Genomic DNA, 23,514 nt, shown 5'->3' on the forward strand with positions numbered 1-23,514 from the left:
GAGGGCCCAGGGAGTAATAAATGCATCTCCATGTGAAGGAATGGTTCCTATTGCCCTTAAGGAAGCAATAGTGCAGCCACTCATGAAGAAACCGACTCTGGACCCAATGGTATTGGAGAACAACCACGCAGTTGTGGGTATCCCTTTCTTATGGGGAGGGTTGTGGTGGGACAACTGCACTCTTGGAAGATAGCAATGATTTAGACCTATTTATGTCTCGATTACAGGACGGAATCATCCTTGGCTGTCCTGATGGATGACCTTTCTATCAAGAGAGGCACACAGGGCGAGTCTAGCCCTGTTAATTCTCTAATCCTCAGAGGAGACATCCATCACAGCTTATCTCCTCCCACTGCCTGGAAACACGTGAGAAGGTTTTTACCTTCATCCTGGCCTCTATGGCTCCTTCCAGGCAGTTTGTTCCTTGCCTGGGGCAGAGCTTGTGCTTCCCTCTCTTTCGCAACTCTTTCTTTAGGCCTCATTACTCATTTATCTATCTTGTCTTACCTTCTGGAATTCCTGAGTCTTTTCTCTTCTTTGAACAGTTCTCCTCCTCCTCTTCTTCATCTTCTTTTTCAAAAAAAGAAAAGGCTTCCCTTTCTTTTTATTTCTCCTGCCTCTTCTCTATTTTTGCCACAAGATGGCACTAACAAAAAAGAAGAGGTCTAAATCTTGAAAGGAAAATGATCAGTCTGTAACTCCTGTCAGAGTCATCCGGAATCAATCTGCCACTTGCCAGGCCCCAGCCGCCCTAGAGTCAGACAGGAGGTTGGGTAAAAGAAAGAAAGTAGGCCTTCGTCTTCCAAGAAGGGTGACCGGAAACCTCCCAATAAAGCCCCTTCTTCCTTTCATCACTTCAGGTTGCCATTTGACTCTTTAACCCCGCAACTGTAGGTTCTCAAAGTCCACCTGGTCCCAAATTAAGTTCCAGCCCAGACCACAGCTCTCTTTCTCAAGTAGAATTAATCCCCCAGTCCCCAGTCAGTTCTGACTCTCTTCCTGCATGTGTGGGAGGAAAACTTCAAAACTTCTTCCATATGTGGAAGAAGATGGCGATGGACACTTGAACTCTCAGTACTATTCGACAGGGAAATTTTCTAATTTCACTCCCAGAAACAGGTTTCTGTCTCCCCCCTGCTTGTGAGGCCTGCTCAGAAGCAGCAAAAGATGGAAGCACAACTCCAAGAGATAGGGGACATAGAACTCATTCCCATTGGGGAGCAGTTGAAAGGGGTGTCCTCCAACCTCGCCCTCATCCTGAAGAGGAAATTTGGTGGGTCATCTTGGATTTGAAATATGTCAACAGGTTTGTTGACATACCATAGATCTGGGTGGAGAACCTCCAAATCATCAAGGAGGCCCTCCACCAAGGGGATTTTTTTGTCCTCGACAGACCTCACAGAGATATATCTGTATATTTCCATTGCCACGTCTCACTGGAGATTCTTTCATTTCTTCTGTCTAGGGTATCATTATCAATACAGGGCAATGCCGTTCAGCCTGTGGTCAGCACCAAGTGTCTTCTGAAAACTCATGCTGGTGCTTGTGACTCATCTCAGACTTAAGGCCATACATATTTAACTTTACCTGGACAACGTCCTCCTGAGGTTCCATCACTGGTCAAGGCTTGCTCAGAGCTACAGATCACACTGTCTTCCCTCCAAGACCATGGGTTCTTCATAAAGCATGACAGTGGAGGTCACAGATGTGCTCCGTGGCCCAGGGGCAGAATCTATGCATTTCCCCCAATCCTGTTCCTGGCCAGAGTACTCAGAAAAACCAAGGAGGAATGATCAACTGTAGTCCTCATAGCTTCCTTCTGGCTCAGGACGCTGTGGTTCTCTCAAGTTTTCAGGAGACCATCAACCAACCAGATATATGAGACAACTTGGAGGGCTTTTCTGAAGCGCCAAACCCACAAAACATCAGGAATTAAAGGACTGCTTTCCTTTCTCCAGACAGGCTTAAGCTAACATGCTCCATTGACAACCTATGGCTCTTTCCTCATTTCTCTCCGAACTAGGTCACAGGCCACTCAGTTCCCATCCTCCTCTCCACTGCTTTGTCATAGGGTTATGCCTGATATGACCTCCAGTTATACATCATTTCCCATCATGGAAACTGCATGTGGAACTCTTAGCACTTACAAAGTTTCCATTCAAGCCTCTTAGGACTGTTTGGCTATGTTTTTTTTTTCTCGTAAGCGATTGTTTCTGATCACTATAACGGCCAGGAAAGTTTCTCAACTAGCTGTACACTCCATTAGAGACCATCTCTGCTCATTCAGAAAGGACTCTGTCACATTTCATCTGTATCCTTCCTAAATTTAACACACTTTTTCACAGATCTCAGTAACTCATTCTTGCTCCTTGCTTCCCAACCCCTCTTACCCTCTGGCACTCCCTGGACGTTAGAAGGGGATACTTGGCTCAGCAATACTACAAACGAGAAGGATCTTGGAATTGTTGTAGATCGCAAGCTGCATATGAGCCAACGGTGTGATATGGCTGCAAGAAAGGCAAATGCTATTTTGGGATGCATTAATATCATAGAATCAGAATAGCAGAGTTGGAAGGGGCCTACAAGGCCATCGAGTCCAACCCCCTGCTCAATGCAGGAATCCACCCTAAAGCATCCCTGACAGATGGCTGTCCAGCTGCCTCTTGAAGGCCTCTAGTATGATAGTATAGCTTCCAAATCACGTGAGGTACTGGTTTCTCTCTATTCGGCCCTGGTTAGGCCTCATCTAGAGTATTGTGTCCAGTTCTGGGCTCCACAATTCAAGAAGGACGCAGACAAGCTGGAGCGTGTTCAGAGGAGGGCAACCAGGATGATCAGGGGTCTGGAAACAAAGCCCTATGAAGAGAGACTGAAAGAACTGGGCATGTTTAGCCTGCAGAAGAGAAGATTGAGGGGAGACATGATAGCATACTTAAAAGGTTGTCCCACAGAGGAGGGCCAGGATCTCTTATCGATCCTCCCAGAGTGCAGGAAACAGAATAACGGGCTCAAGTTAAAGGAAGTCAGATTCCAGCTGGACATCAGGAAAAACTTCCTGACTGTTAGAGCAGTACGACAATGGAACCAGTTACCTAGGGAGGTTGTGGGCTCTCCCACACTAGAGGCCTTCAAGAGGCAGCTGGACAACCATCTGTCAGGGATGCTTTAGGGTGGATTCCTGCATTGAGCAGGGGGTTGGACTCGATGGCCTTGTAGGCCCCTTCCAACTCTGCTATTCTATGATTCCATGATAAGGGCAGTCAACATTTCCCTTAAGAGAACTGAAGAATTTAGAAGTTTCTTTTCTTTGTTTGGCTTCCTCCACCCCCCACCCCAGCAACTGCACTAGAGAAGAGGGCCTCATGCACCACCCTTCCTAGGTGGCTCAAGGGATTTGAAGATTAAAAAAAAACTCCCTAAGCCTGCACATGTAACAATGTATTCCATCAGGGCTGCAACGACCTAAGTGGCTTTGTCCACTAATGCCCTATTGGTTGAAATTTGCAGGGCAGCAACTTGGTCCTCACATCACATGTTCATTCGGCATACCTACTATACAGATATGCTTCCACTGAAGCAGCATTCAGATTTACAGTTTCACAACAGGTTCTTCCTCACACTTAGGTTCAGCCTGCCTATGGGAGTGTTGGCTTTTGCACATCCCATGATGGATGGTGGCTTTTTTTGCACCAGATAGGGAAATTAAAGTTGGATACTTACTATGGGATGGAGTACATTATCCTTTCCTTCTAGTTTTTTCTAGACCATATGGCTACTAAAATCACTATAATGCACCACTCTGCATTATTTATTATTGCATTTCTATCCCGACTTTTTTCCTGCAAGGAACCCAAGGTGACGTACATAATCCTCCCCCTCTCCATTTTATCCTCACAACAACAACCCTGTGAGGTGGGTTGGGCTGAGAGTCCGTGACTGGCCCAAAGTCACCCAGTGGGTTCCCATGGCTGAGTGGGGACTAGAACCCAGATCTCCCGACTCCCAGTCCGATACTCTAGCCACTACACCACACTGGCTCTCCAAAAAGATCAGCTAGAAAAGGATTGGCTGGGGGGAGCTACAGAGGCCAGGCCCAAGTCAAAAAGCTTGGTCATATCTTCCTTGTCTGTCCTTGGTGGTGGGAGGAGATTATTTTGCCCATAATATTATAATTATATTCCACTTGGGAATCTTGTTAGACAGAGTGGTATATAGAGTCTGTAAATACATAAAATAACACAACATTATCATGGTTTAGGATCAGGGTATGGCCTGTCTTCATATGTACCCGTTCATACATGAAAAGCATCAATGGAATGCTTCCTGTAGGTGTGGCTACCAGAGAGAGGCCCTTCTCAGTGGTGGAACTCCAGTTGTGAAACTGTCCCCAGCTGTTGTCAAAGATATTTGCTTGGTACTTTCATTATTGGCTTTTTGTGCCAGGCAAAGGCCTTTTTTGAAATTTCCCCAAGCTTTTAATATATAATTTTAATCCTGATGACTGTTTCATGCTGCTTTATGATTTTTAGGCCTGTGCTACATCTTACTCAAAGATTTCCCTTGAAACATACAGCTGTGTCTGGTAAAATTCTTAGCTTCCATCACTATGATTTTTATGTAAAGTATTGATTTATTGTTTTCTCTTCTTCCTCCTCCTCCTCCTCTTCTTTCTTTGCTTCTGGTTTTTACTTAGGCTACATCCCTACATTTCAGACTGTGCCCTGGAATGAACGTTATATACAAGGAGCTCCATTTGCCAATCAACTCTGCTCAGAGATGCCATCTTCCAGCTCAGGAGGAGTGTGTTACTCTGTCGAGCAGGCACACACTCAGACCCAGAGTGTGCCACCCGGTTCTTGTCTGCTTCAGGTGCCCAAAGCAGCAGTGCCAGGGTCTATTATGTTATTCTCTGCCAAGCAAATGCCACCAGCAGATCCAAATTCAAACACTGATCACCAGTCTCAAGCAGGCCACATGACACCACTTGAGGAGAACTCCGATATTGACAATATCCTGAAAGATGAAGAAAGTATTGCTGGTGAGTGACTAGTCATGGCCACAAGTGGTGGAGCAGGGTGCCCCCTAGAAAGCGATTCAAATGCTCCTGTTGTTTGCTTTGGTGTGGCTTTCACTTCAGGCTGTCAGCTTCGGGCTCCTGAAATCCATGCTGAATATGGGCACTTGACACCTGTAATTCACACAGGGGACTGTGCTAACTCCTCCCCCATTCTCACACTGTGTGGATTGCTGTTAGTCCAAGTGGACTAATGTAGTCATCGTGGATAGCCTAGAAATGGTGGTGCAAAGTGAGCAGCGGTAGCTCCAAACACCTCCTCCTGTGGGTGACAGACTCTTCTCCACCACCCACCACCTTCCAGGTTGAATCTACTGTTGTTGGGGGAATAGAATTTTCAAGGTGCAGCACTTAGAGTTCAGTTTCCTTTGGTATGAGATCTTTGGAGGCATATGAGCATTTTGTAATGCTTCTGATTAAAGCACCACACCTTGTCATTATGTACGAAACTGGCCAGGGTAGGTTGTTTGGCTGCTTTAACAAATCAATTTTGTAAACCGCCCAGAGAGCTTCGGCTATTGGGCAGTATAGAAATGCAATTATTATTATTATTATTATTATTATTTATTTATTTATTTATTTATTTATTTATATAGCACCATCAATGTACATGGTGCTGTTCAGAGTAAAACAGTAAATAGCAAGACCCTGCCGCATAGGCTTACATTCTAATGTCTGAAGAATGTTTTCGTTTTATGTCAACTGAAATGCTCTTGGCATTCAAAATATGTAATAGTGTATCTTGGGATGGGGCAGTATACAAATGTGTCATTCCATTATGACAAATGTTGTGCAAGCAGACATGAAAAATCCAACTAAAGTTACATTTGTACAAGTATGGCTCCACAAGTGGTTTTGCACAACTCTTGTGCATTCCCATTGCGCAACCAGTTACACAACTGCTTGCACCCATTATACAACTGGTTGCACAAATGCTTTGCACCACTCTGCAACCTTTTTCACATTCCACTTGCGTAATTGATTATGCAACTGTTGCACCCATTGTGTAAACGTAATGGGCAACTATTTGCACAATGGAAAGATGCAGTGGAACTAATGGTATATCAATTTGCGGAATGTCACTGTTGGCTACTGCCCTTGCTCACCCTCTTCATAGCTTCCTAACCATTCCAATGTTTATGATGTACCATCTTCTGCCATCATAATGTCCCATATGATTGCAAGTCCAACTTCTCTTCCTTAACCTCTTTGCTGGTATAGATGGGAGATATACAAAAGCCTCTTTCTGGTGTGAACTACATTAGGGAATATCCCGTTTCACTTGTATTAGTAACTTACATAACAGACTAATTTGCAATATCTAGCGACCCAAACAGACCTCACCTGAAGGACAGGTGCAAGGAATGGTCTAAAACAATAGGATGAAGAATAAATATAGGTATACAGAGGTGAGTAATAACATAGCAACTCCATATACTTTCTACTGTTCAACGCTAGTAACCAGTAAGTACATCTGCCCTTGCTCTCTAACATTACATCTGAACAATTATTATTATTATTATTATTATTATTATTATTACTATTTATTTATTTATATAGCACCATCAATGTACATGGTGCTGTACAGAGTAAAACAGTAAATAGCAAGACCCTGCCGCATAGGCTTACAATCTCATAAAATCATAGTAAAACAATAAGGAGGGGAAGAGAATGCAAACAGGTACAGGGTAGGGTAAGCAGGCACAGGGTAGGGTAAAACTAACAGTAAAAAGTAACAGTAGAAGTCTGCACAACATCAAGTTTTAAAAGCTTTAGGAAAAAGAAAAGTTTTTAGTTGAGCTTTAAAAGCTGCGGTTGAACTTGTAGTTCTCAAATGTTCTGGAAGAGCGTTCCAGGCGTAAGGGGCAGCAGACGAAAGTGGACGAAGCCGAGCAAGGGAAGTAGAGGCCCTTGGGCAGGCGAGAAACACGGCATCAGAGGAGCGAAGAGCACGAGCGGGGCAATAGTGTGAGATGAGAGAGGAGAGATAGGAAGGAGCTAGACCGTGAAAAGCTTTGAAGGTTAACAGGAGAAGTTTATATTGGATTCTGAAGTGAATTGGAAGCCAATGAAGAGATTTCAGAAGCGGAGTAACATGGTCGGAGCGGTGAGCCAAGAAGATGATCTTTGCGGCAGAGTGGTGAACAGAAACCAACGGACTGATGTGAGAAGAAGGAAGACAAGAGAGAAGAAGGTTGCAGTAGTCCAACCGTGAAATAACCAGTGCATGAACAAGCGTCTTGGCAGAAGAGACAGACAAAAATGATCGAATCCTGGCAATATTATACAGGAAAAATCGACAAGATTTAGCTACTGCCTCAATATGAGGAATAAAGGAGAGCGAGGAGTCGAAGATAAAGCCAAGGCTACGAGCTTCCTTGACCGGAGTAAGCGTAACATCATTGACAGTAAGAGAGAATGAGAGATGAGGAGAAGGTTTAGGACGAAAAACAAGCAATTCAGTCTTTGCCATGTTAAGCTTCAAGTGACGATGAAGCAGCCAAGCTGAGATATCTGAAAGACATGCCGAGATACGATCGTGAACATCAGGAGAAAGTTCCGGAGATGACAGATATAGTTGTGTAGCATCGGCGTACAGATGATATTGGAGGCCATGAGATTGAATAAGCTTGCCCAAGGGCAACATGTATAAGGAAAACAACAACAGGCCAAGCACCGAGCCTTGCAGAACCCCTACTGAAAGGGGAAAGGAGGAAGACGAGCTGCCATTAGCCAACATGCTGAAAGAGCGACCCGCTAGATAGGAGGCAAACCAGTTATAGACAGAGCCACAAAATCCAAGGTCATGAAGAGAACCTAAGAGAAGATCATGATCAACCATGTCAAAGGCTGCAGTTAGATCAAGGAGAATAAGAACGGAATAATGGCCTTTAGACTTGGCAGTAAGGAGATCATTGGTGATCTTAGTAAGGGCTGTTTCGGTGGAATGCAGAGGACGGAATCCAGATTGAAATGGATCCAAAGCAGAGTTACTAGAAAGAAAGTCAAGACAGCGAGAGTAGACCGCACACTCCAGGATCTTTGAAACAAACGGCAACAAAGAGACAGGTCGGTAGTTAGACAGAGATAGCCTATCAAGAGTAGGCTATAAATAAATAAATAAATAAATATTTCCAAATAGACAATTTGAGCATAGGTGCAGGTTCACATGTAACGGCAAGCCACCAAGGGTGAATTTCCTCATGGGGCTTCTTGTTTTACATTTTAAAAATTCAAGCCACCGCACCTTGTAATTATGTGCGAAACTGGCCAGGGTAGGTTGTTTGGCTGGTTAACAAATCAACCAGAACCCTTAGCCTGTTTTAGGGTGTGGCTGGCTTATTCCCCAAACCAACAACCCCTTTCTCCTGGCCAGGTTTCCACATAACAACAAGCTGTGGTGCACTCCTGCTATGGCTTGACTTTTCAAAATGGTGGCCAACGCAACTACAGGAAAGCCTGTGGGGAAATTCACGTGTGGTGGCTTCTGTGCCAGCTGCCTCATTGTGGCCAATTTACCTGCAATCTGTGTAATAAAAGAGATACTTCCTAGAGCCATTAAGGTAACCACCAGCAGTCATACTAGTTTCAACAGTTTAGCAGATCTCACCAGGTTGGATAGAACCCAAAGAGGTCATCCAGCCCAGCTCCCAGTCCATAACAGTATGCTGCTTCATATAGATACTTGAGATTAGTCCTGTGCCACAGAATTTATTTATTTATTACATTTATATACCGCCCCATAGCCATAGAGTCATAGAATAGCAGAGTTGGAAGGGGCCTACAAGGCCATCGAGTCCAACCCCCTGCTCAATGCAGGAATCCACCCTAAAGCATCCCTGACAGATGGTTGTCCAGCTGCCTCTTGAATGACTCTAGTGTGGGAGAGCCCACAACCTCCCTAGGAAACTGGTTCCATCGTTGCACCACTCCAACAGTCAGGAAGTTTTTCCTGTTGTCTAGCTGGAATCTGGCTTCCTTTAACTTGAGCCTGTTATTCAGTGTCCTGCACTCTGGGAGGATCGAGAAGAGATCCTGGCCCTCCTCTGTGTGACAGCCTTTTAAGTACTTGAAGAGTGCTATCATGTCTCCCCTCCATCTTCTCTTCTCCAGGCTAAACATGCCCAGTTCTTTCAGTCTCTCTTCATAGGGCTTTGCTTCCAGACCCCTGATCATCCTGGTTGCCCTCCTCTGAACACGCTCCAGCTTGTCTGCATCCTTCTTGAATTGTGGAGCCCAGAACTGGACACAATACTGAAGCTTGCTGGGCGGTTTACAAAAGTTTAAAACAGTGGACATTAAAAAAAAGTTTACAAAATTTAAAACCATCAAAAAATATAAAAGCAATGGTATAAAACAGCAGTATCCGTTTTTAAACAACAACACAGTGAATGGTGAATAAGGCCAATCCTTGGGAATCACAGCAGGAGCCATTGGCTTTGGCTTAAGACTATCCACATCCTTCTCAGCTACTTGCATAGTTTTTTCTTCTGCTGCTTTCAACAATGACAAGAGGTTTTTATGAAAGTAAATGCAGCAGTCATGGCCAGCTGAGAGTCCCAGTATAACGGTTGTTGATTATAGAAAAGAATGCGCAAGTTACGAGTTTTAAAAGCCCCCTTTTGTTTCTGGCCTTTGGCACCCTTTTTCTTTGTAGTTTAGGGGAGGCATGGCACCATTTTCTCTCTTGTGGAAGTTAATTCCCACATAGCCATCTAGCAATGCTGACCATCCTATAGTACGCTGGTGCCCCCACCAAAAAGCTTCCAAAGGCTGCATTGTGGATTTCCATGGGGTTTGGAATCACTGTTCTGGATAACCAGTCCCCACTCATGGTGGATCCCTTACCATGCTGGACTGTGGGTGATAGTTAAGGAGACTGGTGGGCAAGAGGTGGGGGTTCTGTACAGATAAATGTCTGCCTAAGCTTCAGAAAGAACACTGAGAGCAATTGGCATCCATTTGGAAATAACAGCTTTGTTATGGTCCCAAGAGTTTTATTGTGTGGATTTGGTTCCCACCCCAGACAAATGCGTTCACCAGATTATCCTGGCTTTCTTATCTTTATCCTTTCAGGCTTTTCTGAAGAGAGGAAGAACTGACTCAGCTTCCTCAGAGAAAAATGGGAGGGGAAAGAAAAATATATATTGTTGCTAACCTTCCCTTGGAGATAAACAAAAATGGGATGTATGCTTTGAAATTAAGGAACCTGAAAATGTGAAGAAGAGGGGAAATAACATTATGTATCACAGGACTAGCTCTGTTGCTGTTGTTTCTATCATTATTACTGTTTTTTTATTATTATTGCCTGCTGAGGAAAGAAGCGGTGAAACATCAGTCAATAAACCTTTGTTTTGCATATCCTTGCTTCTTCTTCATACATACACATTTCTCCTAGACCCTGATAGGTAACTAGGATTCTCAAAGTTCCTGTGATTCCACATATGGTCTGAAAAGCCAACTAAAAATATTCCCTTTCATGTCAGGACTTCATGCTATATTTCTACCTTATGCCTCTGAGTACACATAGCTGTTCATCTAGCATGCTGTCATTCAGATCTGCATAGACACAAAGCTCTATCACACCTAGGAAGAAACGCCGGCTACCTTCGCTACAGGAAGTAAACAAGGAGCACAAGGCCCATTCAGTCGGGCATTGTAATCACACTGCTTCTCCCACACACAGCAAGGGAGAGCAGCAACAGGACTTTTTCTAGTGGCACAAGGAAGGCCAGAAGGGGCGAGAGAGGCAGACAGCGTCATGTGAGGGACCTCCGAGGAATCCGTGAGTGCCCATGAGTGCGTTCAATGAAATGCTCGTCGGATGGAGCTCATGGTGTCCAGCCAGTTTCCAGGCTCATGGCATTAATAACCGTCTGTGGAAAGGATGGTGCTCACATTTTTCTCTCTCTTCTTGTCATGCGTGCAAGGATGAATTCTCTTCCCTCAATTTATGGTGACCAAATGCAAAAGTGGAATAAGGTCCTGTACTTTTTAATAGTTTTATAAATAAAGAAATTTCAGCAAGTGCAGTCTTCTTCACCCTATGTCTACAAGGCTGCACCTGCTAAAAAAATATTTCTTTTCCTCAACCATTTATTGGACAGGAGCCCTCTCCTCTTTTGTGGCTGGAGGAACCATCTCTGGATAAAAAGTAGACTATAAAAGTAATAAAGAAAATAAAAAGTTTACATGCATGCCAGCCTCGGTGTTTACATTACTCTGCAAAGGTGCCTTTTCTTTAAAAAAAACAGCACCCACAAAAAACCCTCTACTTATGAAGACACTACATTTTCAACGCAGTGCTGGTGGTTCTTCAAGTATTTATTCCAATAATAAGACTTGTAAAGCTAAGGAGTCCATTCCTGAGCTGTGATTCCCAGTCATGTATATCTAAATTCAATCACAAAACCCTATTATTGTTCAGAAAATCATTAAGCTGAAACCTAAGTGACAATGGCTACTCAAATAAATGAAGGAGAGGTGGGAGAGGATAGAGGCTATTGAGCAAAGTAGTCAGTATATATTGAGAATAGGAGTTTGAATTGTCAACATTGAGAATAAAGAAATGAAGGAAATGCAAGGTTAAATGCCTTTAACAGGGGAGCACAACTTTTTTTTAGCTTTGCGGGCTGCATGCAGTGCTGCGTTGGGGGTGGGACGTGTGTACACAGACACATCTCACTCCCATTCCAGCCCAAGATAATATTTTCTGCTTTAAAATTGGGGATGTATGTTACTCTTGCACTGCAAAGAGTTTACTTTCTTAGTCCATAAGAGTAAGATTACTTTTGTCAGAGGAGCCTCTTCCACCTCTGGGCTGGGTCATTGATTTGAACGTGCTTCTTCACTGAAAGAAGGCAAGCCCAGAGGCCAAAGTCCTGCAGAGATACAACACAGTCAGACAATTCTAAAAACAGGAAATTTGGCTGCATTCTCTCCATTGGGAGTGGATGAATTATGTAATCCTATCCAGTGCTGAGCTGTGGTGGAATTACTTGGCCCTCAGCAGTGATGTGTTCTTCTGATGCCCTAAATCGGGGATAGGGAATGTGTGGCCCTCCAGATGTTGATAGACTGCAACTCCCATTATCCATGACCATTGGGTACGCTAGCTGGGGCTGATGGGAGTGGCAGTACAAGATCATCTGGAGGGCTATATATTCCCTGTTCTGAATAGAACATGATACGATTTAGTATTTTTATTAAATGTATTATTCAGTAGACTAAAAAAAGAAAAGAAAGCGCCCCATGTTAATTTATGGCCACAAATATTTGGACTGAAATACTTGATTGGGAGGGGGATAGGAAAAAAATTTAAAAACAGAACAGAGATCCAGAGATGTTCCTATGGATGGGGGTGAGCAGAAGCTGGATCTTCTGCTTCTTCTCCCCAACTTTCAGAGCTCTTCCACCAATGTTCTCCCAAGGTTTTGGGAGACCTGTGGCTCAGTAGGCTGAGGGGAAAGGAGGAGCTTGCAGAAGATCCTGCAGGGGGCCCTTCTCCACTCGGTCACGCTTGGTCCCTCCCTCTCAGCCCCCCCACAGCACAGCACAGCGTACCCCACGCCTGACTCTTGGGAGAGCATTTTCAGGGAGCTTTATGGACTGGTGAGGAAAGGTCAGCCCCATTCCATGGGTGGATTGCTGGTGTGGTTTCCAAAATTATATTCAAATCAATTCAGAGCATTCCAGTGGCATTTTTAACTGGAATAAAAAGAGACTAAACCCAGTTGGTGCAGTGATATTAGAAAACCCAAAGTTGTGTTCATTATGCATAAATCTACTTGCCTAGAGTGCAGAAAAGCTTGAAGGAGGGTGGATTTAGGGACTGCCCTGGATTCGAGGCTCAGTTTCAAGGACCCTTCAGAGAAGAATCCCAGGCCACGGGCAGCTACATATGCTAGTTGTGAAGTGTGTAACAGAACACCATTTGTTCTGTTACACACTTCAACCTAAGATGCCAACAACCACTTTGTGTGATACAGTCAGTCAACTTCCTGTTTAAGATGGCAGGGAATCCCTTATTTCATGAAAGGGCAGCATTTCCTCAGTCAAATGTTATCAACCAGAGACAGGAATTAACTTGTTGCTGTTGATAAATGTATCCTGTACCAAAGACAGCCTTCAGCAAAGAATTAACAAAAGTTACAAACAAGTCATATGCCAGTGGCTATTGGAAATGAAGCCAAAGGGACATGTTTATGCACTCGTTCTTTTTCTGTTTTGATTAAGCACCAAAATATCCTTTTTGATGATCCCCTGGATTAGGTGACTACAAAAGAGGGTAATTCTCAGATAATAATAATAATAATAATAATAATAATAATAATAATAATAATGCATTTTCATGAGTCTGGCATGGTAACCTGGATTCCAGGAAAGGAAAGGACCCTCTTGTGCAAGCACTTGAGTCATTGCTGACTCCTAGAGGGACGCCTGCTTTCGTTGACGTTTTCTTGGCAGACTTTGTAGCAGGGTGGTTTGCCATTGCCTTCCCCAGTCGTGGCTACATTTCCCCCAGCTAGCTGGGTACTCATTTTACCGACCTCGGAAGGATGGAAGGCTGAGTCGACCTGAGCTGGCTGCCTGAGAACCAGCTTCCGCTGGGATCGAACTCAGACCGTGGGGGGAGTTTCAGCTGCAGTAACTGCCACTTACCACTCTGCGCCACACGAGGCTGTATAACCTGGATTCCAACCCATCTACAATATGGGAATAATAATCATGACCTACCTACCTTACGGGTAGTTCTTGTAGGTATTATTGAGATAATGTTTATGAACTGCTACATTAAGGTATTATCAATATGTAAACCATGTAAGCTTACCTGTTGGCCTGGGTGGGGGTTGCCCTGGCCTGTTCATGAGTTTTAAAAAAGCAGCTTCATGTATACAAGTCAGCATGGAAATAAACATTATCACCTCCTGCCAATATATGTACTTCAAACTGCTGTTTAAGAGCAGAGCTACAGGGGTCAGTTCAAAGCAAAGGTACACAGGCAAACAGCAAAAGCAGAAGGTTTGCCTTGGGTTTCATACAAAGCTACTGAGCTGCCTTTGAACATGTGACCAATATTCTGGGGTTGGGCCAAAGGCCCATGTAGCCCCACGTCCTCTTTGCCACACTGGCCAACCAGGGCATGAAGGCAATAAGCCTCTCTCCACTGTTCCTCTGCCCTTCCCAGCAACAACAGTGTCGCAGAATACTGCTTTTGAACATGGAGGTTTTATTTAGCTATCCTGAACATTAGTTGTTGATAGTGGCCAGCAGCACATCTACTAGCAGTGAATTTCATAACTTACACTGCAATCCTCTGCATGTCTTCATAAATCCCATTAGTCCCAGTTAAGTAAGTTGGTACAGGATTGCAGCCTTGATTACAGTTTCTTTCACACTAAAAGTGCATTGCTACACATAGCCATTCAGTTTAAAGGAACTTCTTCTCAAGTCAGTATCTAGAACAACCCACTGTTCAACAGCAACCCACACTGGGTGGATTAGTGTTTTGTGTGAACCCGGCCTCTCTGTGTCGGTAGAATGGCTCCTTCTGATCTTTATGTGCCTCCCCATCTTATATTGTGGAGCACAGAGAGTTGGTACTTCGTGTGGGGCTTCCTAGCCTGCTCTGCTTCTGTCTTCCTCTGTATGTGTTTATGTGTCTATTGTGTTTGGGGGGGGGGGGGAGTCACAACCCCCTACAACATTATAGACAATCCCAGAAACTGCAGAGAGAGAGAGAACCATTCTTCCACCCACCAACCCACCTGCCTCTATCATTTCCCCTCTCTCTTTTTCCGGGATCCCTCTGTCCCCTCCATGCTGTCCAGCCTCAATCCTCTTCCTTTTTAACCCTATCCCAAACCTGCTCTTCCTTCTGGCCTCCCCACTACCCTCTTTTCTAATCATCTTCCTTGCCCACTTATATCAGAGGAGGGCAACCAGGATGATCAGAGGTCTGGAAACAAAGCCCTATGAAGAGAGACTGAAAGAACTGGGCATGTTTAGCCTGGAGAAGAGAAAATTGAGAGGAGACATGATAGCACTCTTCAAATACTTAAAACAGAGGAGGGCCAGGATCTCTTCTCAGTCCTCCCAGAGTGCAGGATATGGAATAATGGGCTCAAGTTAAAGGAAGCCAGATTCCAGCTGGACATCAGGAAAAACTTCCTGACTGTTGGTAGAGCCGCAGGAGTTCAATGAACTGGGGGTCAGTGTAGCCCAGCATGTTGGTGAAGTTGTGCGACCAGTCCAAGGCAGGATCGTGGCACCGATGCTACTGCCTTCGGGTACAGGTTACGGTAGATCTTTGCAGCGATGCACGGCACCTTGGCAATCAAGTCCATGGAGTCCTCATAGATAAACTCCCAGTACTTGGTCCGGCTGATTCCCTCAGAGTAGGCGCGGGCAAAAGTGCTCTCGCTGTTGAGGGTGGTAACAGCGGCGCTGAGTTGATGGGATGACGGTTGGTGGGGAAGTTGTCAAGCATGGTCACCATGTGGGACAGCAGGGCTGCTCTTTTGGCCCACTCCTGAGACAGCCAGTTGACCTGTTCCTGCGAGGGGATCTCTCCTGTCACCAGCAACCAGAAAAGTCCTTCAGGTAGGGGCTCTGCACCTCCGGGGGCTTTGGACAGCAGCTTCTGGCACTCAGGAATGCTGTAGCCACGGAAACGGATGCCCTCATCAGGGTCCAAGACGGAGAGGTTTCGTATATTAGCCCTTTCATCCCTCTCATGCCACCGTAGACCATATCCACAGTGATTTGACCGATGACTGTGTTGCCATATTGTTGCCTGAAGCTTTTAAGTCTTGCTTGCTCCTTCGGTACCATGTATGCAAGAACATCTTTCAGATTCGTGGAAGCACTGGCATGTCTGGCAGCGAAAATAATACATGATGAATTCTTGGCACCCAAGAGGCGCACGGCCGCCCTGTTACTGGCAGTCAGCAAGGTCATGGCGAGCAGCTGCAGAACCTGACATGGCGGTGGCAAAGGAGAAACCAGCGGCCGCCTCAGGAAAGGGGGAAGTCCGGGGGGGGGGGGGAAGCAGGCGGTGAAGACCAAGGTTGAAAAGAGGAGGAGGAGGAGGAGACAGCGGCTGAAAGGAGAGGCGAGCAGTGCCGGGCAGGGTCCTCGCAACGCAGCAGCGTCGCCAATAATGGGCTCAAGTTACAGGAAGCCAGATTCTGGATGGACATCAGGAAACACTTCCTGACTGTTAGAGCAGTACGACAATGGAACCAGTTACCTAGGGAGGTTGTGGGGCATTCAAGAGGCAGCTGGACAACTATCTGTCAGGGATGATTTATGGTGGATTCCTGCATTGAGCAGGGGGTTGGACTCAATGGCCTTGTAGGCCCTTCCAACTCTGCTATCCTATGATTCTATGATCTCCTCTACCCCCACCTATCATTTTGAATTCCACCCCCTCACCCTCTTCCAGAATTCTTTATTTTGAATGTAATTTATGGAGGTGATTATGATTGACAGATGGGATAATTAATTGATGGGAATTGATGAAATTTTGGAGCAGGATCTGGGTGGGAACTGGGAAATTAATTTGGTATGATTTATCCTTGGGTTACTTTTGGATTAGCACTCTGTCAACTTTTTGGAAGTCCCACCTGGAACACAGGTTGGCATTTTTAGAGTTGTATGTGTGAGCGTGCAGGCATGTGTGCATAATAAAGGGCTCGTGAAACATAACAATGAGCCTCCCTCTCTTTTTGCATATTTTTCACCCTGTTGCAACTGGGCTGTGTTCAGGTGATTGTGATGTGGGAAGAAGCCGACTGCATAATCCCCTGCGACGCAGCACACCGGATGCATGGCACAGCAGGTGTAGCTTCATACCTATACTGAAAACCATAGAGATTGTAGGGTGGGTACAAAGATAGCCCCACTGTGCTGCATCACCAAGGATTATGCAGGTAATGGCCAAGCGTGTGGAATGCGAGTGGAGAAGCCATGATGGCTTCTTCCCCGTCACAATTATCCAAACCCAATCACTGATTTGGGATTATTTGGGGCAGCGTGCAAATTAATTGAAGAATTTATTTTATTTGTAGTGCCCTGAATGAGAAATTGTATTTGAAGTGCCTTGCCTTCTGTGAAATTTAAAAGACTCATAGCAGTTATTCATAAATTTGCATGTATAGATATAAATTTGTATATGCAAATGTTATACACATTTGTGTCTGGGCTGTGCCAGACACAACTCCTGCCTCTCAGGGTTTTCCCTCTGCTTCCCCCATCTTTTTCCTTAACGCATAGAAATAATTAAGGAGAAAATAGATGGAATTGCTGCACAATACCTCTGGATTGGGGCCCTCTGTCTGGAAGCACCCTAGAGGATGTCTAGGTCTTGGAGCCAATCAAAGCTATGCGCTCAGTGACAGCTCACTAAAAACTTGTTTAGAGTAGTTTTTGTTGCCTTCTGTGGGCTTTTCAAACCATTACATTGACCAATTCAATCAATTACGAATTAACATGTAAATATAATGAAACACACATTTGGTTGGATCCAGGCTAAGTTAATTACAGATCCAACTGGAAACAATGGGACTTAAGCCATGATTAACTGCTAACATGGCTTTCAATGGAATCTAAGTTCAATGAGCTTAGTCTGGATCTAAACAATTTTGTGTAAAATTTGAGCTTGTACAATCCCTACAGTAAAATGTATCACAGAAACAAGTGAAAGCACAGAGGGTCTGCTGCAGCAAAAAAAAGGCACACCTGTTTCTGCTGCAACAGCAAAAGGCACCAAACCCAGTCTTGCAGGAAGCTGCAAATCTGAGTATTGGGTACTTTACAATGCAGGGATTCTTAGAATAACGAAGGCACCAGCTGGAGAATACATTTCCCATAACTCCTACAGTTTCTTCTCTGATGTCAGTCAAAGTTTATTGTCATAAAAACTTTCCTTTGAAAGATACCTTCCTGTTTTTGCAATATTACCTAATAACTGCAGGAAATAAACAGATTCTTTCAGATCTCTGCACAAATGGAAGATCCAGCCATGTCAGTGTTTGTGTCTTCATGAAAAATTCCTCCCACATGGGTAAAAAATTATCTCAAATTCAAATGATCAAAGCAAGGTTTATCATATTAAGATTTTTTTGTGTGAACCACCCAGGGAGCTTCGGCTATTGGGCGGTATAAAAATGCAATAAATAAATAAATTGCATGTAATAGGTACCATTGTACAACCCTAGTTAGACAATGATTAAGTACTTCCTCATCCTTTCACTATGAGTAAGTCTTAGTCTGAGGTGAGCACCCAGTGTGTGTGTGTGTGTGTGTGTGTGTGTGTGTGTGTGTGTGTGAGAGAGAGAGAGAGAGAGAGAGAGAGAGAGAGAGAGAGAGAGGGAGGGCGGGGGGAGATAGATAGATAGATAGATAGATAGATAGATAGATAGATAGATAGATAGATGCATACATCATGCATAGGGGAAGAACAATCCCAACAAGATGGGCGTTGTTTGGCTAACCCCCTGCTCGATGCAGGAATCCACCTTAAAGCATACCTGACAGATGGCTGTCCAGCTGCCTCTTGAAGGCCTCTAGTGTGGGAGAGCCCACAACCTCCCTAGGTAATTGGTTCCATTGCCATACTGTTCTAATGCTCAGGAAGTTTTTTCCTGATGTCCATCCAGAATCTGGTTTCATGTAATTTGAGCCCGTTATTCCGTGTCCTGCACTCTGGGATGATCAAGAAGAGATTCTGGCCCTCCTCTGTGTGACAACCTTTCAAGCATTTGAAGAGTGCTATCATGTCTCCCCCACAGTCTTCTCTTCTTCAGGCTAAACATGCCCAATTCTTTCAGTCTGTCCTCATAGGGCTTTGTTTCCAGACCCCTGATCATCCTGGTTGCCCTCCTCTGAACACACTCCAGTTTGTCTGCATTGTTCTTGAAGTGTGGTGCCCAGAACTGGATGTAATATTCAAGATGAGGCCTAACCAGGGCTGAAAAGAAGGGAACCACGACCTCACGCGATTGGAAGCTATACTTTATTAATGCAGCCCAAAACAGCATTTGCTCTATTTTTAAAGCCATATCACACTGTTGGCTCATATTCCGCTTCTGAACTACAACAATTCCAAGATCCTTCTCGTTTGTAGTATGCTGAGCCAAGTATCACCCATCTTGTAACTGCATTTGGTTTCTTTTTCCTAGGTGTAGAACTTGGCCTTTGTCCCTATTAAATTTCATTCTGTTGTTCTCAGACTCTTCTTCGAGGGAGTCTCCCGTCACTCATGGTGGGTTCCAATGGACGAGGGAGGGAGGAGAGACATGAGAAAATGCAGGTCCGAGGCCTCCAGAAATTGCGTAATTCCCATGGCATCCCATTAGCATGGCCAGGAGAATCTGTGCACTTGCTGGAGGCCTGGAAAGCATGCTTTCCTCAGCCTCTCACCCCACTCACCCAATGGGGCCAAAAGGCCCCAGGGGTGAGGGAGGAAAGCCCACATCCAAAGCTTCCAGAAATCGAGTCATTCCCCCAGTATGCTAATAGCATGCCATGGAAATTACGCAATTCCAGGAGGCCTCAGACATGCGCAACACCGAGTGCTCACCAAGCCAGCTCTACCGAAAGAGGGCCAAGTGGGAGGCGAGCTCCCTGGAAAGAGATGGCAGTGTGAAAAACTGGTGGGGACGGAGAAATTGCAGATGCCTCGAAAAGGGTGTACTGTTTATATTTCCATGAGGGAATGCTGGGCTGTGCCGAAATTTCATACATAACACCCCACAGTCAGGGCTCACCCGTGCCACGTTAGCTGGCCAAGGCTTTGGCGTGAGTGTGTGCTGCTAGATCCAAAGGAATCAGTTCCATGTTCTCTCAGCTTTGAGGCAGTTTTGTAAGGAGACATATGTTTTACTTATGGGTGACCAACTGACCTCCCCACTGGAGTGATGCATGACAGCAGCAGTGGGAGCCGCAGAACGGCGAGGGTGTTTGACAGTTGAGGAGCGTTCGGGGGTCGGGGTTAGGGTGTGCTTGAGCTAAGAGTGCAATCTGTTACTAGGCAGATTTGGGAATTGTGTCCCGCTGGCTGGACTAGACTGCCAGCTGCCACTTTGACCGTTCTTGCCCCGCAACTCTGTGGCTGACAAAATAAACAATGGTGTCTGACAAAATAGCCAACGGTACGCGCGACATGAGATGATCACCAACAGTGGTTCACATAGCCAACTCTGCACAGCATTGGTTATTTGTGTTGGTTATTGCAGCTCAATAACCAACTGGTTAAAAAAAACACCCGCCAAATGACACAATAGCAATAATTTCTACTGTTCTTGTTGTAATGTTTTAATGTATTTATTTTAGGATGTTTTTACATTGGTTTTAATATTTTGTTACATGTATTTTTTGATGTAAATTGCTTAGAGATCTTAGGCTCTCAAAGAGTACAGAAGTAGTTTAAATAAACAATAAAATAAACAAGGTGAGAGGAATTTCCCTCAGCCTAATACTGGGATTCAGACTCAGTGATCAGGCCTGGACTATGCTAGAAAATTTTATAGAATCATAGAACAGCAGAGTTGGAAGGGGCCTACAAGGCCATCGAGTCCAACCCCCTGCTCAATGCAGGAATCCTCCCTAAAGCATCCCTGACATATGGTTGTCCAGCTGCCTCTTGAAGGCCACTAGTGTGGGAGAGCCCACAACCTCCCTAGGTAATTGGTTCCATTGTCGTACTGCTCTAACAGTCAGGAAGTTTTTCATGATGTCCAGCTGGAATCTGGCTTCTCTGGAAGTGTGCTCTTTGCTGGAGTGATTCATTTAGGTAATAATGGTTGCAAAGAAGAAAAGCATTGTGTGAGGATTGCTGATTCACTGCCAGTTTAGTCATCCACCAAAAATCAAACGTCTCCACCCCACCCACCCGTCAGGCACCACACCCTTGTGAGCTCTGGGCTTGCAGCAAGTCCTTTGATTTATCTACAGTGTTTCTGTGGTGATTAATTGCAATGCTATCAGATACAGGTAAGAAGGAATGTAGGCGGACTTACGTAAATGTAAAAACACACACCAAAACAATTAGAGGAGAGCAGAGGGATCTAGTCCTCTGGAAACACAGGCTTGGAAGAAAACCAAAAGTCATTGATTCCAAATCTATACTCAAATGCCACAGATGACATATGTTGAAGTATGACACATTCACCCTCCTCAACATGCACACACAAAATTTTAATAGATTGGTTATGAAGTGTCACAAGTAAAGAACAGGAATAAACAAGGGGGCCCAGCAATAGCAGCCTAATTTGTGTGGATTGCCCTCTATTATTTTTCTATACCTGGCTCACGAGAGCATAGATTGTCAGAAAATCTCTACATTAAGGGGCAATCACATTGCTTACCTGGGGCTTTGTGCTGTCTGCTTTTTTTTGCATGGTTATTATGGGCTGCATTACACAGGCGGAGAGGGGCAACCACATGGTTTGAATTCAACACTTACCTTTTTAGGATGCTCCATTCACTTCCATTGAGACAGTGCCATCTAGTGGCAGAAGTTCCTACTTTCCCCAAGATATTACTATTTTGAAAGTAGTTCTTTTCATAGTGGGATTTCCAGGGGATAGTGCAGGAAATGTCCTGGTCATTGATGATGATGTGTAATGGACCCGCAAACTTCTGTGAGTAGCCAATCATGAGAATACAATAAATTGCTCATTTGGAGGAGCTCTCAGTCATATGCTCTTAAAAAGAGACATTAGTTTTTAAGAGAGTTTGAAGAGATTTGAGGGATGCATCACTTCCCATAGGCTACACTCACTTTAATTTTTCCAGGCTTTCACTTATGGTTAAACAGATTTTTGAAACAATACATAAGAAAGAGCCCTGCAGGTGGAGTGGGGGCAATGGACCCCAACAGTGGCCAGCTGGAGGCTTTCAAGAAGCCTGTAAGTAGGCCAAGAAAGATAGAGGCCTTCCCTGTTGTTTGTCTCCACATGCTGGTATTCGGAGGCATGCTGGTGCTGACTATGGAGGTTCCAATGAGATACCTGGCTAATACTGAGGGGCTGAAAGTGGTGTGAGTATACATTCCACAAGCAGCAATTCCTCTTTCAAACTGCCTTCAATTCTCTGAAAAAAAATACGGTTTGTCTATTTGCCTCTATCAAGCCAGTAGGCACAAACCTCCTCACACATTGAAAGCATGTGCGAGAGGGCTATAGGGGCATGCTGTCTAGCCTTGCCCCTGCACTGAACTCCTGTGGCCATAGATTCAGTCACTGTGCAAAGTACACAGGACTCCCTCCTTCATCCGAGAGGGAGTCCCGGGCCAGTCCTATGCATGCGCCAGTGTGTCTGGAAGTCTCCTCAGATGGCCACCAAATGGATGTGCGAGGGGTGAGGCTGGCCAACATGCTATGACTCATTCATGCATACTTTCAACATGTGAGGGGGGATGGGCGAGCCCCTCTCATGCCCCCGCTGGAGGAATCCCACAATCTGAGGGCACCCCGGATCAGGCAGTGCCACCGCACCAGGAGGAGCCTGGGCCCTTGGGCGAGACGGCTGCAGGCCCGTCCCTGTCAAGAGAAGAGGGTTCAGAGTTCATATGCCGCTCTCCTTGTAAAGCTTACCGATGAGGCCCTCCAATTGGATTCACTGCAGTAGCAGTTCGGCCCATGGATATAATCAGGCACACTAGCAAACAAGCCATCTCTCCAAGCACGCGGAGCCCCAGTGGCGAAGCGGCAGCAGACAATGAGTAAAGCAAATGGGCAAAGGGAAGGTGAGTAAAAATTATTTAACTATTAAGTTACCTCAGGTAATCCTTTATAATCTATCATTCATAAACAGCTGCTGAAACCAAAACAAGAACACAGCAAAGGGAGCTAAGCTAAATATTCCTGAGTGGATGAAAAGAATCCCAGTACATATTTTAACTAATTCCAAGCTTATAAAGGGGAAACAAAACTAATTCATAGCTCTATATTGACAGGAACTATGGTGCAGGTTTAAATAGAGGAAGACTCTGCTTATAAACAGGAAAAAAGTGCAAGCTAACTTCAGTTAAAGCTTAGTTTAGGCTCTGATTTTGGGCCTTAGAGCATTTCATTAAATAGGGTGACCCTATGAAAAGGAGGACAGGGCTCCTGTATCTTTAACAGTTGCATAGAAAAGGGAATTTCAGCAAATGGCATTTGTATATAGGGAGAACCTGGTGAAATTCCCTCTTCATCACCACAGTTAAAGTGCAGGAGCTATACTAGAGTGACCAGATTTAAAAGAGGGCAGGGCACCTGCAGCTTTAACTGGTGTGATGAAGAGGGAATTTCACCAGGTTCTCCCTATATACAAATGACACCTGCTGAAATTCCCTTTTCAATACAACTGTTAAAGATACAGGAGCCCTGTCCTCCTTTTCATACGGTCACCCTATATTAAATGAAGTATCACTTACTTAAAAAAAAATTCCA

General features: G+C 44.8%; 1 pseudogene; it reads right to left on the reverse strand.

Moving 5' to 3' along the window:
• Positions 1-15,230: 15,230 nt before the first annotated feature.
• On the reverse strand, positions 15,231-16,082 carry LOC134404316 (citrate synthase, mitochondrial-like; annotated as a pseudogene).
• Positions 16,083-23,514: the final 7,432 nt, after the last annotated feature.

This window comes from Elgaria multicarinata, chromosome 9 (assembly GCF_023053635.1).
Source record: "Elgaria multicarinata webbii isolate HBS135686 ecotype San Diego chromosome 9, rElgMul1.1.pri, whole genome shotgun sequence".
Taxonomy (NCBI): domain Eukaryota; kingdom Metazoa; phylum Chordata; class Lepidosauria; order Squamata; family Anguidae; genus Elgaria; species Elgaria multicarinata.